The sequence below is a fragment of the Heptranchias perlo genome, chromosome 34 (assembly GCF_035084215.1).
Source record: "Heptranchias perlo isolate sHepPer1 chromosome 34, sHepPer1.hap1, whole genome shotgun sequence".
Classification (NCBI taxonomy): domain Eukaryota; kingdom Metazoa; phylum Chordata; class Chondrichthyes; order Hexanchiformes; family Hexanchidae; genus Heptranchias; species Heptranchias perlo.
This window is the reverse complement of record NC_090358.1, coordinates 12,047,695-12,059,351: the sequence shown is the minus strand read 5'-3', so window position 1 is coordinate 12,059,351 and position 11,657 is coordinate 12,047,695. Positions and strand designations below refer to the sequence as shown.

The 11,657-nt window shown below is 41.9% G+C and overlaps 1 protein-coding gene across 2 annotated transcripts in view; it reads left to right on the top strand.

Annotated features, from left to right (window-relative positions):
- Positions 1 to 204: 204 nt before the first annotated feature.
- The window catches only part of sema6d (semaphorin 6D), a 189,355-nt gene continuing 177,902 nt past the window's right edge, over positions 205 to 11,657 (top strand). For both annotated transcript variants that reach the window (XM_067971432.1, XM_067971433.1), the window contains exon 1: positions 205 to 350. The gene's annotated coding sequence lies outside the window, so the exon portion shown is untranslated. The remainder of the gene's footprint in view (positions 351 to 11,657) is intronic.

Here is an 11,657-nt window from a genome sequence, read left to right as displayed (position 1 = left end):
CTACACAAAATAGATCGAAGACTCTGATTTGAAACTCAATAGCTCCCCCCCCAAATCATGCTGATTGTGGTTCTTTTATGCTTTTTTTTTTGGTTCCCTCAGGGTGTTGGCGGGAAACACTACTCCCAAGAGCCGTGTCCAATAGGCAGTCTTGCCCGTTACAACCCGCGGAGATCAGCCCTCCTTCTCCATCCCATTGGAGCGAGAAGCCGCCCGTCAACGGCCCGCGAGTCCCAGGCTGCCGGAGAGCGACCAGCGGCAGCCGCCCAGCCTGCTCCGCTACAACTGTATCGGCGGACGGGGCGCTGCTCTCTCTCTCTCTCTCTCTCACTCCGCAGCATCTTTCTCAAGTAAGTCCCGTTTCTTCCTTCATTTTCTTTTGTGTTCCTCCGATACCAGCAGCAGCACCGAATCCGTGAACTGTCACAGCAGCTCTGACTTTCCCTGAAGTTTTACCATCCCTATTTGCCTGTGTTTTGTGGATGGGTTTGAGTATTTGCCTGTGTTTTGTGGATGGGTTTGAGTATTTGCCTGTGGATGGGTTTGAGTATTTGCCTGTGGATGGGTTTGAGTATTTGCCTGTGGATGGGTTTGAGTATTTGCCTGTGGATGGGTTTGAGTATTTGCCTGTGGATGGGTTTGAGTATTTGCCTGTGGATGGGTTTGAGTATTTGCCTGTGGATGGGTTTGAGTATTTGCCTGTGGATGGGTTTGAGTATTTGCCTGTGGATGGGTTTGAGTATTTGCCTGTGGATGGGTTTGAGTATTTGCCTGTGGATGGGTTTGAGTATTTGCCTGTGGATGGGTTTGAGTATTTGCCTGTGGATGGGTTTGAGTATTTGCCTGTGGATGGGTTTGAGTATTTGCCTGTGGATGGGTTTGAGTATTTGCCTGTGGATGGGTTTGAGTATTTGCCTGTGGATGGGTTTGAGTATTTGCCTGTGGATGGGTTTGAGTATTTGCCTGTGGATGGGTTTGAGTATTTGCCTGTGGATGGGTTTGAGTATTTGCCTGTGGATGGGTTTGAGTATTTGCCTGTGGATGGGTTTGAGTATTTGCCTGTGGATGGGTTTGAGTATTTGCCTGTGGATGGGTTTGAGTATTTGCCTGTGGATGGGTTTGAGTATTTGCCTGTGGATGGGTTTGAGTATTTGCCTGTGTTTTGTGGATGGGCTTGAGTATTTGCCTGTGTTTTGTGGATGGGCTTGAGTATTTGCCTGTGTTTTGTGGATGGGCTTGAGTATTTGCCTGTGTGCTGGGGGTGGGTTTGAGTATTTGCCTGTGTGCTGGGGGTGGGTTTGAGTATTTGCCTGTGTACTCGAGGTGGGTTTGAGTATGTGCCTGTTTTTTTGGGGGGGTTGAGTATTTGCCTGTTTTTTTGGGGGGGTTGAGTATTTGCCTGTTTTTTGGGGGGGGTTGAGTATTTGCCTGTGAGTTTGGGGAGGGGGGTTGAGTATTTGCTTGTGAGTTTGGGGAGGGGGGGTTGAGTATTTGCCTGTGAGTTTGGGGATGGGGGGGTTGAGTATTTGCCTGTGAGTTTGGGGATGGGGGGGGGGTTGAGTATTTGCCTGTGAGTTTGTGGATGGGGGGGTTGAGTATTTGCCTGTGAGTTTGTGGATGGGGGGGGTTGAGTATTTGCCTGTGAGTTTGTGGATGGGGGGGGTTGAGTATTTGCCTGTGAGTTTGTGGATGGGGGGGGTTGAGTATTTGCCTGTGAGTTTGGGGATGGGGGGGGGGTTGAGTATTTGCCTGTGAGTTTGTGGATGGGGGGGTTGAGTATTTGCCTGTGAGTTTGTGGATGGGGGGGGGTTGAGTATTTGCCTGTGAGTTTGGGGATTGGGGGGGGGGGTTGAGTATTTGCCTGTGAGTTTGTGGATGGGGGGGGGGGTTGAGTATTTGCCTGTGAGTTTGGGGATTGGGGGGAGGGTTGAGTATTTGCCTGTGAGTTTGTGGATGGGGGGGGGGGGTTGAGTATTTGCCTGTGAGTTTGGGGATTGGGGGGGGGGGGTTGAGTATTTGCCTGTGAGTTTGGGGATTGGGGGGGGGGTTGAGTATTTGCCTGTGAGTTTGTGGATGGGGGGGTTGAGTATTTGCCTGTGAGTTTGGGGATTGGGGGGGGGGGGTGTTGAGTATTTGCCTGTGAGTTTGGGGATTGGGGGGGGGGTTGAGTATTTGCCTGTGAGTTTGGGGATTGGGGGGGGGGGTTGAGTATTTGCCTGTGAGTTTGGGGATTGGGGGGGGGGGGTTGAGTATTTGCCTGTGAGTTTGTGGATGATGGGGGGGGGGGGGAGAGTTGAGTATTTGCCTGGGTGTCGCTCTCTGGGTTGTTGCTGCATTTCGTGTTTGATTCTGGTCTGGATTTCGTAACCCAAACTGTTCATTGACGTATTTAGTTTTCTTTTGTGCGACACATATATACTATTCTAATATATATTGCTGCAATAATATTTCCCAGTCAGCTCATTAGCAAAATGGTATGTTCTTTTCCGACACCGGGGTTAAAATCTGACCATGTCCCAGTATTTCAGGGTAAGATCACTCCAGCCAGCGAGCAGCCCGGATAGGCGTGTTCCAGCATCGAGGTTCTGTGGCTCGTAACCAGAGTTCAGTCAGACACACAGACACTCCGATTGCTACTTTGTGTCCTGAGTGATCGAAATCGATGCTCACAAAAGCTTAGACCGGCAGAAATGCAGATTTAGGACATTTACCCCCCCCCCCCTCGTTTGTCCGTATGTTAATTTTTTGTTTAAAATGGGCGCAGAGAAATGTAATCAAATTCCCTTTAAAAAGCTTTAAAAAAAAAACACTGCGCCCTGAACAGTTACACTGTCGCTCGACTTTATTGGAATCGACCACCTTCTCCACTTCCCCCTCCAGGGAGCTGGGATGGAAATGGGTGATGGCAAATAGAATCATCCCGTTATCTATTTGTACAAGGTTCCGGTTTCATTCTTTATGGCTAATTCTTCTAATACTTTGAAAGCTGGAGATTAAAAAATGTTGTTTCGTGTGTCTTATTTGCCCTTTTTTAAAATCATTCATCTCACTCCATAATCTTGATGCAGTGTGATTTGAGGCTGGAGATCTCTTTGGGTGACCAGAATAAATCACGCTGGTCTTTTTTGGTGTCGAGAACCAAACCCATTTTGAAATGCGCATTAACATTCTGACAGGTGCTATTACAGCTACAGTACACGCTGAGTTATTGCAATTGCATCAAAGTGTTCACCAATTATATACCTCCACATCTCATTTCTTGCCTTAAACGAGGGTCACTTTTATTTTTTGTTAATCACCTTTCATACCACTACCTCCTGTTTAGCAATTAAAATCGTTTTTATTGTTGTCATACAGAATGTTAGACAGAATTAAGGAAGGACAGTTTCCATAGCAAAGGTTCTGCTCTACTCTTGGTGTTTATTAGGATGATATTTGGATGAAATACCAGATACAGTTTAACTGTATTTACACAGTTGTGTTCTGTGAAGCCAGGATTATGTCACTGAATCTTTAATCACAGTAAACAGATGACCTGTGTTGCACAGTGGAAGCTCTTTTCACAACCCCACTTTGTTTTCAGTCAAATGCCTCTTTTGTTCACTGTAAATATTCAAGATAAAACTAGAAGTGTCTTGTAATCACGTAACACACTAGATGAAGCACGTTGTTATCTTGCAGATGTTTTTAATTTAGGAGTGCGATACTGAAAGATTAGAGCCTGACATTTTATATTTTTAGGAATGGCAATTCATAGAAATGTTAATGATATTCTGTGATTAATGTGATTATTAGTTTTCTAAAAATTAAATAGCCGTTTGCCCTCCACATATTGTGTTAGCCCCTTTATTAAACAGTACTAACAACACAGTTCCAGTAAACACTGCCTGTATAACTAAGATTTCACTTACTGTACAATTGAAATGAAAACATTTCACATCATTCATTACAGGGCTACATGGCAAGAGTTGTCCCTACTACATGTAGAATTTGTGAAAACTATGATATGGCAGAAATGTTATGCCCTAACATGCAGGGATGCTTGTAACAGTTTATGACCATCTTCTTCCTCTGGTATATTTTTATTTGTTAGCTACATCCCTTTGCCACTTTGAGCCTCCTGGCAGGTATGTACGAGATTCACATTCAAGGTTTACTCCAGGAGGGAGCATCTTGAATCATAGCTAAATAAGAACTGGCCATTGCTGATAGACTGAGAGATTAGGCCACGCCTTCTTAAATGAACTGCCTCTGTAATGCTTACTTCCAGAAATCACATCTTTCCCTGCCCCGCCCCCAAAAGCTAATTGATTGTTGCAGCCAAAGATTGTCAAGTTTCTCCTAACCCATAAGTTTTAATATCGTAACAACTTTCAGGATTTCATTAGAGCATTCAGGAACCTGACTCTCTCATGATGTTTAAGACAAAGTGATAGGAATGAGTGTTCGAAAATTCAGACTCTCCAAATGTAAGATTTCAATTCCAAAGCCTGAAGAAAATCTTAACAGGAGTGCAAGGGAACTCAGACCAATATCCCCAAACTCCAAGAACATCTACCATTGCATTATTAGTTGCACAGCACCTAACATCATGAAGACTTTGATACAGTAACATCACAAGGATGCTGATAAAGCAGATAACAGCCCACTTTATGGTGCACATCCACCAATACGACAGGTAGAATGTAAATAGCCCACTGTATCTAGCAAGACTCGGACAGATCCACCACTAGACCCCAAGAGTAGAAACTTTTGGTAGGAGAAGTTCACTTAAAGTAATGCAATTGGGCAGAACTTCAAATTAATCCTAATCAGCCCAATTTGGAACACCTGATTGACTTCTCATTACCATCTCCATTATTGCTGCGCTTGTTTAAAGTGAATTTATTGTACAAATGAAACTTGCTGATGGAGATTAGAGATGATGAGTGGAAGAAATATTAGGATGGGGGTTGATTACTTGAAACTCTTGATTAGAAGTATTAAGAATAGGGTACGGCAAACTTGTCTTTGTGCAGGGAATACTTTTTACTCCCCAGTACAAATGTCGTAACAATTCATTAGCATTTGGCATCCTTAACATCTTCAGAATGTTTAATGGTATTTAAAAGATAAGTGTGACTTTGAGTGAAATGAAGTTCTGTATACTGAACTCTCAGTATTCATACTGGCCATTGTTTCTCCGTGTGGGCACTCAGACTTCTTGCACAATTTCTTCATGTTTGCTGGAAGTCCAACTGTTTGGTTTGACTTTCAGGCCCGAACTTTCCTCTGAGCTGCCTCCTCTCTGCAACCGCAAACGTGGTTTCTGTTGCACTTCAGGAGACGTTACAGGAGCAGATCCAAGAAAATTTCTGGCCTAGTCTTTCTTCATCTACTGACATCCATAGCCTCACCAGCTCTTCTAACTTCAAATGGAGCTCCCACGTCTCCATTGCTAAAGCTGGCTCCTAGAAGCTTTTTTATTTCTTTCATTTCATTAACAAGAACTCTTAACTCTCTATAAAGCCCAGGTCTGTCTAAGACTTGAATGATGGTCCCATATCTGGGGAGGCTCTTCTAGCATCTCTTGCACTCCTGGATAACAGAAAAGCATCTTTGTCTCACGCCAGTTCTCCAACATTTGTCTTCATCTTTTTATAAGAGCCTTTCTCGTCTTTATTTTATAAATACTACTGTGGTCACTGCTCCTCTGAACTTTCCTGCTAAGCTCCAAATAAGCCATTATAGATGAAAGAAGAATACATTAATACTACTTGCCTATCCCCTGCAGTCCATGTGAGAGATACAGCTTGTGGCTTTTAGCCATGTTTATGGTACAAACTGAAACCTCTGGTCTATGGATCATGACTGTAAATCTTGCATCTAGGATTTGTTTAGTGTTGATGCCTCTGATTAAGCTACAATTTCCAAAAAAATAACTTCTACATCACAATGTGCAACACATGCAGGTATTACTGATGCTAATGATCAAAGTGAACCCCCTAGCTCTATATGTGTTTCTTCGTTCTTTGGGTTAGGAGTGTTGGTAAACTTCATCACAGGGCAGTTACATGTGATCAGAGTGGAACTATGGTAACATTGGATTCTGTGTATAACGAGGATGTGAAGAATAAGAACAGAAACAAAGTAATGTCAAAAGATGAGACAGGAAAGAGAACTGCTGGGGTGAAATGATCAGTCCATCGCCAGAGGCTGAAAAAGGGAGGCAGCTTTAAATTACAAGATGGAAGAGTGCTTCTGAAATAAAACAAAAATTGAGTAAATAATTTAAGTCAAACAATCAATGAAAATGACTGGAAGGTTAGAGGAAAGAAAAATAAAAACAAAAACAAGTGTAGAAAGTAAAGATAGTTTCTATTTTATCTTTTTTTCCAGGTCAACAAATGACAGAAGTGAATAGAAAGCAAAGAAGTAAATAATGAAGACAGAAAAATAAATAATTGTAAGAGAAAACAAATGGAAGAATTAACAGCATTAATGGGAAAACAGAAGTAATAAAAGGCAGGAAACAAGCTGCTTTAAAAGAAACAGCAGAAACAAAATGTGAGAAGGAAAAAGAAGCAGGAGATAAACACGAGAACTTAGAGAGAAGAGTAATCCCCATGGGAAGGACGTTGATTTAAAGTATTCCTGCCATTTAATACTGAAAAATACACAGCTAAAAACTTTTTTTTTAAAAAAGCATTAAAAGGGGAGATATTCCACTTTGGTTCCCCAGCACGTGCCAGGAATGTATATCAGGAACTTCCGCACCCTGAGCCTGCGACTTTCTGTTACTGTCCAACATGGGCCGGGGCACTGGAATGGAAAATTTTCCCTTAACTCTTTTTAAATTGCAGGGAGACCAGGTTGAGGCTCTGTCTTTGTTAGGCTGTTGTCTGAGGTGACTGATTTTGAGAGTGTGCGTCCATCAAAAACAACAGGGATGCAACGTCAAACTAGTCTGGAAGCTAATCCAGAGCCGCCCAATCTGGAAAACCGTGTTAACTGCTAAGTATGTAAAGTATCAGGCTGGTCGTGTGGTTAATGAGGATCCTGCAGGTCCAGTTAGGATCTCTGGTCTATCTGAAGTTCCTGTTATTTTTAATGGAGCTGCTTCAGGACACACTGGGTGTTCCCTACCCAGTTTGTCACAGGAAAGAAAATCTGTATGTCTTTTTGGGTTTACTTTCACCTTTTAAATCCAGCTCTATCTGTTGGGATGAAAGCTTATTCTTTCTGCTGTTGTAGGGATCCTAGGTGAAATTATTTTGGTATACTCCCGAACCAAACTTAATGCTTTGTGGGACTGTAGCCTATGGCACAAAGCTGTTCTCAATACAGCACGAAATTGGCAGTCTTATTCAGAGAAGCCTTAAGGAAGGTTGGTGTAGGGAGTAGAAAAAAATCACTCAGATGCAATAGGGGCTGCTCTTCCAAGATTAGGAATAAGGAGCCTTGTTGGAGCAGTTAGAATGCACTTTACTCAGCTGGCAGACGCCGTAATCTTTGAGTGCCCACTGTTGGCACTGTGACTTAAAACTGGGAAAGTGTGTTATTCCCTTGCATTGACATCTCACACAATGAGCACAGGAAGTGACTCCAGATCCCCTCTGCACCTTTCAGAACATTACTCCTGGACATAAATATACTCTGAAGTCAGACTGGAGAGTGGCAATCTTCCTGGTATTCAAACCTGCAGCCATTGATGTGTGAGGCAAGTGAGCTGCTGCCTCGTCACTAAAGCCAGTCTGATCTTGTTATTTGTGCAGTTGCCTCCAGCAAAGTAACAGTTTTAATAAATAAAGAGCAAATGCTTGGAGGAGAGTAGATGGAGCAAGGTCAGGAGCTACCAAATGAGGGCACCAGATACTGTACATCCTTTGAAACTGCATTTATACTGAGCCAGATCTCCGTTGTATTTCATTATATTTCAATGGTTTGGTAAAATTAATTTTTCCTTTTCCAATATTTGGTGGATAAGAAAAAATAAAAGAAATTCAGGTTTGATCAAAGCAGCTCTGCTGTGAAATGATTGACATTTCTTTTTCAACAACCTTTAGTCACTTGGCAATTTTGATTCGAGTTAGTGCCCTACTTGCCGATAATTTATCTTATTCCTTTGTGCATGTTTGTCTGCTGATCTTTGTTTTTCTCTTTTCGGAACAGCGACCAGCTTTATAATTTTTGATTTGGAGCGTCGCTAAAACAGGTTTCAATATGGTAATGTAAAACATTGTTTTTACACCTGCACATTGCAAGGATTATTTCCTTTGCTAATTTACGAATCATATGCAAGTCAGCAGCCACTCTACTGGCCTCGTTCGCTTTCGTGCCAGAGGAATTCGTCTCATTGCCTAGCAGCGCTTCTGGGAACGTAAAAAATGTTAATGTGAAAACTGAACATAACTAAAGAGATATATATCGAATCTGCTTATCCTCCGGGATCTTGGATATTTATAATTGTCTCCCCTCATAATCTGCTTGTGTTATGGTATAAGTTTGGGTTATTTGCATTGAACATGGATTCTTTAGCCTGAGACTGTTAAATCACCGAGGTTTGAATATAAAGAAGAATGTATGAGGCATGCATACTGATTTGTTCCCGCAGCAAATTTAGATTCACGTACCCAGTAAATGTATGATCTATGTGCTGCTATAGACACAGCAACTGTATCATTTGGACAGATGCAAAAAGCTATTTGCATGAATAATGTACACAAACGAAATTTGAAATCTAAACTAGATCATTTAATGCAAATTACAAAACTTTGTGGAATATGCCACGCTCCTTCACTGGAGCAGTCAGTTACAATATGAGAACCGTGTCCATAAGAATCAGAATGGCAAAGAATCGGAGAGAACCAGGTCGTAACGTTAAAAAAACCAGAGTCTCCGTGTGCTTTTGAATGCGGAAATTAGGACAACGTCTTGAAGTTCTAACTTTTAGTTTAAAGTTACACATGTATAATTTTTCAGGGTTGTTCATCAAAATAGAGAGCTTCTGAAAATATCGCAAACAACCGGCCTTGTGAAGATTTTAGTCAATTTTTTTCTAGATCAAGAGGCAGTGAAGCTTAGTGAGTTCCCAACTCTTGTGTCTATTGGATCAAGATGGCTTCCACAATAAAGTGAAGTGATTGGTAGTTGCAAAGCCTTTTGTAAAACGGTGTCCAACTGGATGCCAGGAAATGTATTAAATATTTCAGATACCTGCTCATCATAACTGAGTGCCCTGCAGAAACCAGATTACGAGCAGGAGCATTTCAGTGGTAAAAGGAAAAAGAGAGACTTTCATTTATATGGCGTCTTTCATGACCTCAGGACATCCCGAAGTGCTTTACAGCCAATGATGTACTTGTTGAAGCGTAGTCACTGTTGTAATGTCAGAAATGTAGAAATGGTAGAGCTGTATTGACAGGAATGTCAGTGTGGGAAATTAAAAGTATTGAGGTCTTTTTGTTTATTGTTCGCTTGTCCGTGGATCTGTCTGGCTTGTGTGTAAACTTAAGTTGATGAAGTAAACTATTATCTTCGTTAAGGAAATTCCTCCTTTGCTACACCTCCATCTGCTTGGTAGAAAGCTTATGTGATTTGCATCTTTGAAAAATCACTAATGAGTGCCCAACCCACTTTCCTGAAATAACAAGGCACTTATCGAACTCTATTCAAAAAGAAAAGTGGGCGAATTCATTGCATGTTTGAATTAGAAAAGCACACAGTATCTTTTACGTGTGAAATGAGAAGCTGGACTGGTTTCATTTTTACTGCTTTTCTGAGTAAAATCATGATGATTGCTTCAGTGTTTAACAAGGCACTCAACACTTAGCAAATTATAGGTTATTACTACAAGAAGTGAAAGTTAAATGCAACTAGCAACAAAGGGGTTTGACATCAATAACACAGTAGACAGGGGGTGGGATTCTAGACATGTAACTAACCACAGCCATGACAATGGCAGACTGCTCAATGTACGGCTTTGATTTTTTTTAGAAATGCATAGGGTTGAAAATGATACACTGATTGCAGCAAGGCTGTGGGCAAGTAATCTGATGTTCTGCAGGAACTGCAATGTAGCCTTTCAGAAACTGGGAGAATCCTGTTGCAATTATTGCGTGAACTCTGCTGAAATAATAACTCTCAATGGTGAAGAATTGCATTTGCTTTAATGTATTGCAACCAATGTACAAACACTGGTTTGGAGGGTGGCATTGTTGTAAGTAGAAGATAGTGCCGACTTGGCTCTATAATAGTCATTAGTAACGCAAATCAAATATTGAAAGAACAATGCAGCCATTTCAACAAGAAGTAGTGTAATAGCTTGTGATGGTTCAGTGGGCAAAGCTAGAGTGTGGTACTGAACCATTTTGGTTAAACGCTTCTGGGTGGGATTTGCAGACTGTGCTGAATTAGCTGATCGCAGTTGGGATGCTACAGTTGGCCTTTACATCTCTGGCCCCCCACCTTCCATCCTTCTTAAACTTGAGTTCATCCAAAAGTCTGTTGCCCGTAACCTTACTTGCAATGAGTCCCGTTCACCCATCACCCCTGTGCTCGCTGACCAGGAATTGGCGTTCAATCTGGCAACGCCTTGATTTTTAAATTCTGATCCTCGTTTTCAAATCCCTCCATGGCCTTGCCCCTCCCTATCTCTGTACCCTCCTTCAGCCCTACAACCCTCCGAGATCTCTGCGCTCTTCCAGTTCTGGCCTCTTGTGCATCCCTGATTTTCTTCGCTCTGCCATGCCCTAAGCTCTCAACTGAGATGCCCTCTAAAGTCCAGGCTCGTGTATGAAAAAGAGCCATTGAGTGAGGTACCGGAGGGCGGCCAAAGTCTGGGGAATTGTATCCCAGAGAGTTAATATCCTCAGGAGAGGAAATTAGGGCAGAGGAAAACTTTAACAATGTATTTCAGGCAGTGACATTTCACAACATTAAAAAGATATCAATATTTGCCTTACCTGATGTCAATATTTATGTAGCATTTGTATACCGATTGCAGATATTACACACACAGCTAGCAATTACAAATGCATCAGATAGTTAGTTGGCCTTCATGATGCTGGATAAAGTAAGCTTTCTGTTTTGATGGGATCGGTTGAACAAAATGTTCTAAATCCTATAAACTGCCTGAAGCAGTAATTCAGTAAAGTTTTGGGAAACTTGTCTTGTTCATTAGTCACAGAAGTGACTGTGTGGGAATGGATCCCTGTTTATTTGTTGTGGTACTGCCTGCTGGGCATCTGGTCAGTGTTTAAATAGTGTCTAGTGTTTAGTACAGGATGATTACTGATGTCAGCATATGTGGTCTGGGGAATGTGTTCAGAATGCTACTGGGAAGACACATTAGAAACTAGAAGCAACAATGTAGATCAGGGCTGGTATATGCCTAAGGGGCTACATGGAATGAAAATTAAAGGTATAGATAGGATGGAAAAGATTCTTCTCCCCTCCCCTCTGTCCTTGGTTTTATATGACAGGGTATTACATATATCATGTCAGCATGCAAACCATTGCCAACATACAATTTGTTTTCAGGCACTGCAGACATGTTTTCTTCCTCTTTTTTAAAAAAAAAATGATTTGGGTAATAGCTACACGAGACTGAAAATACAAACAGAATCAGCATCTGGAGACAGTGAAATGAGGCCTGGTTCCTTTAATTTGTGCACCCA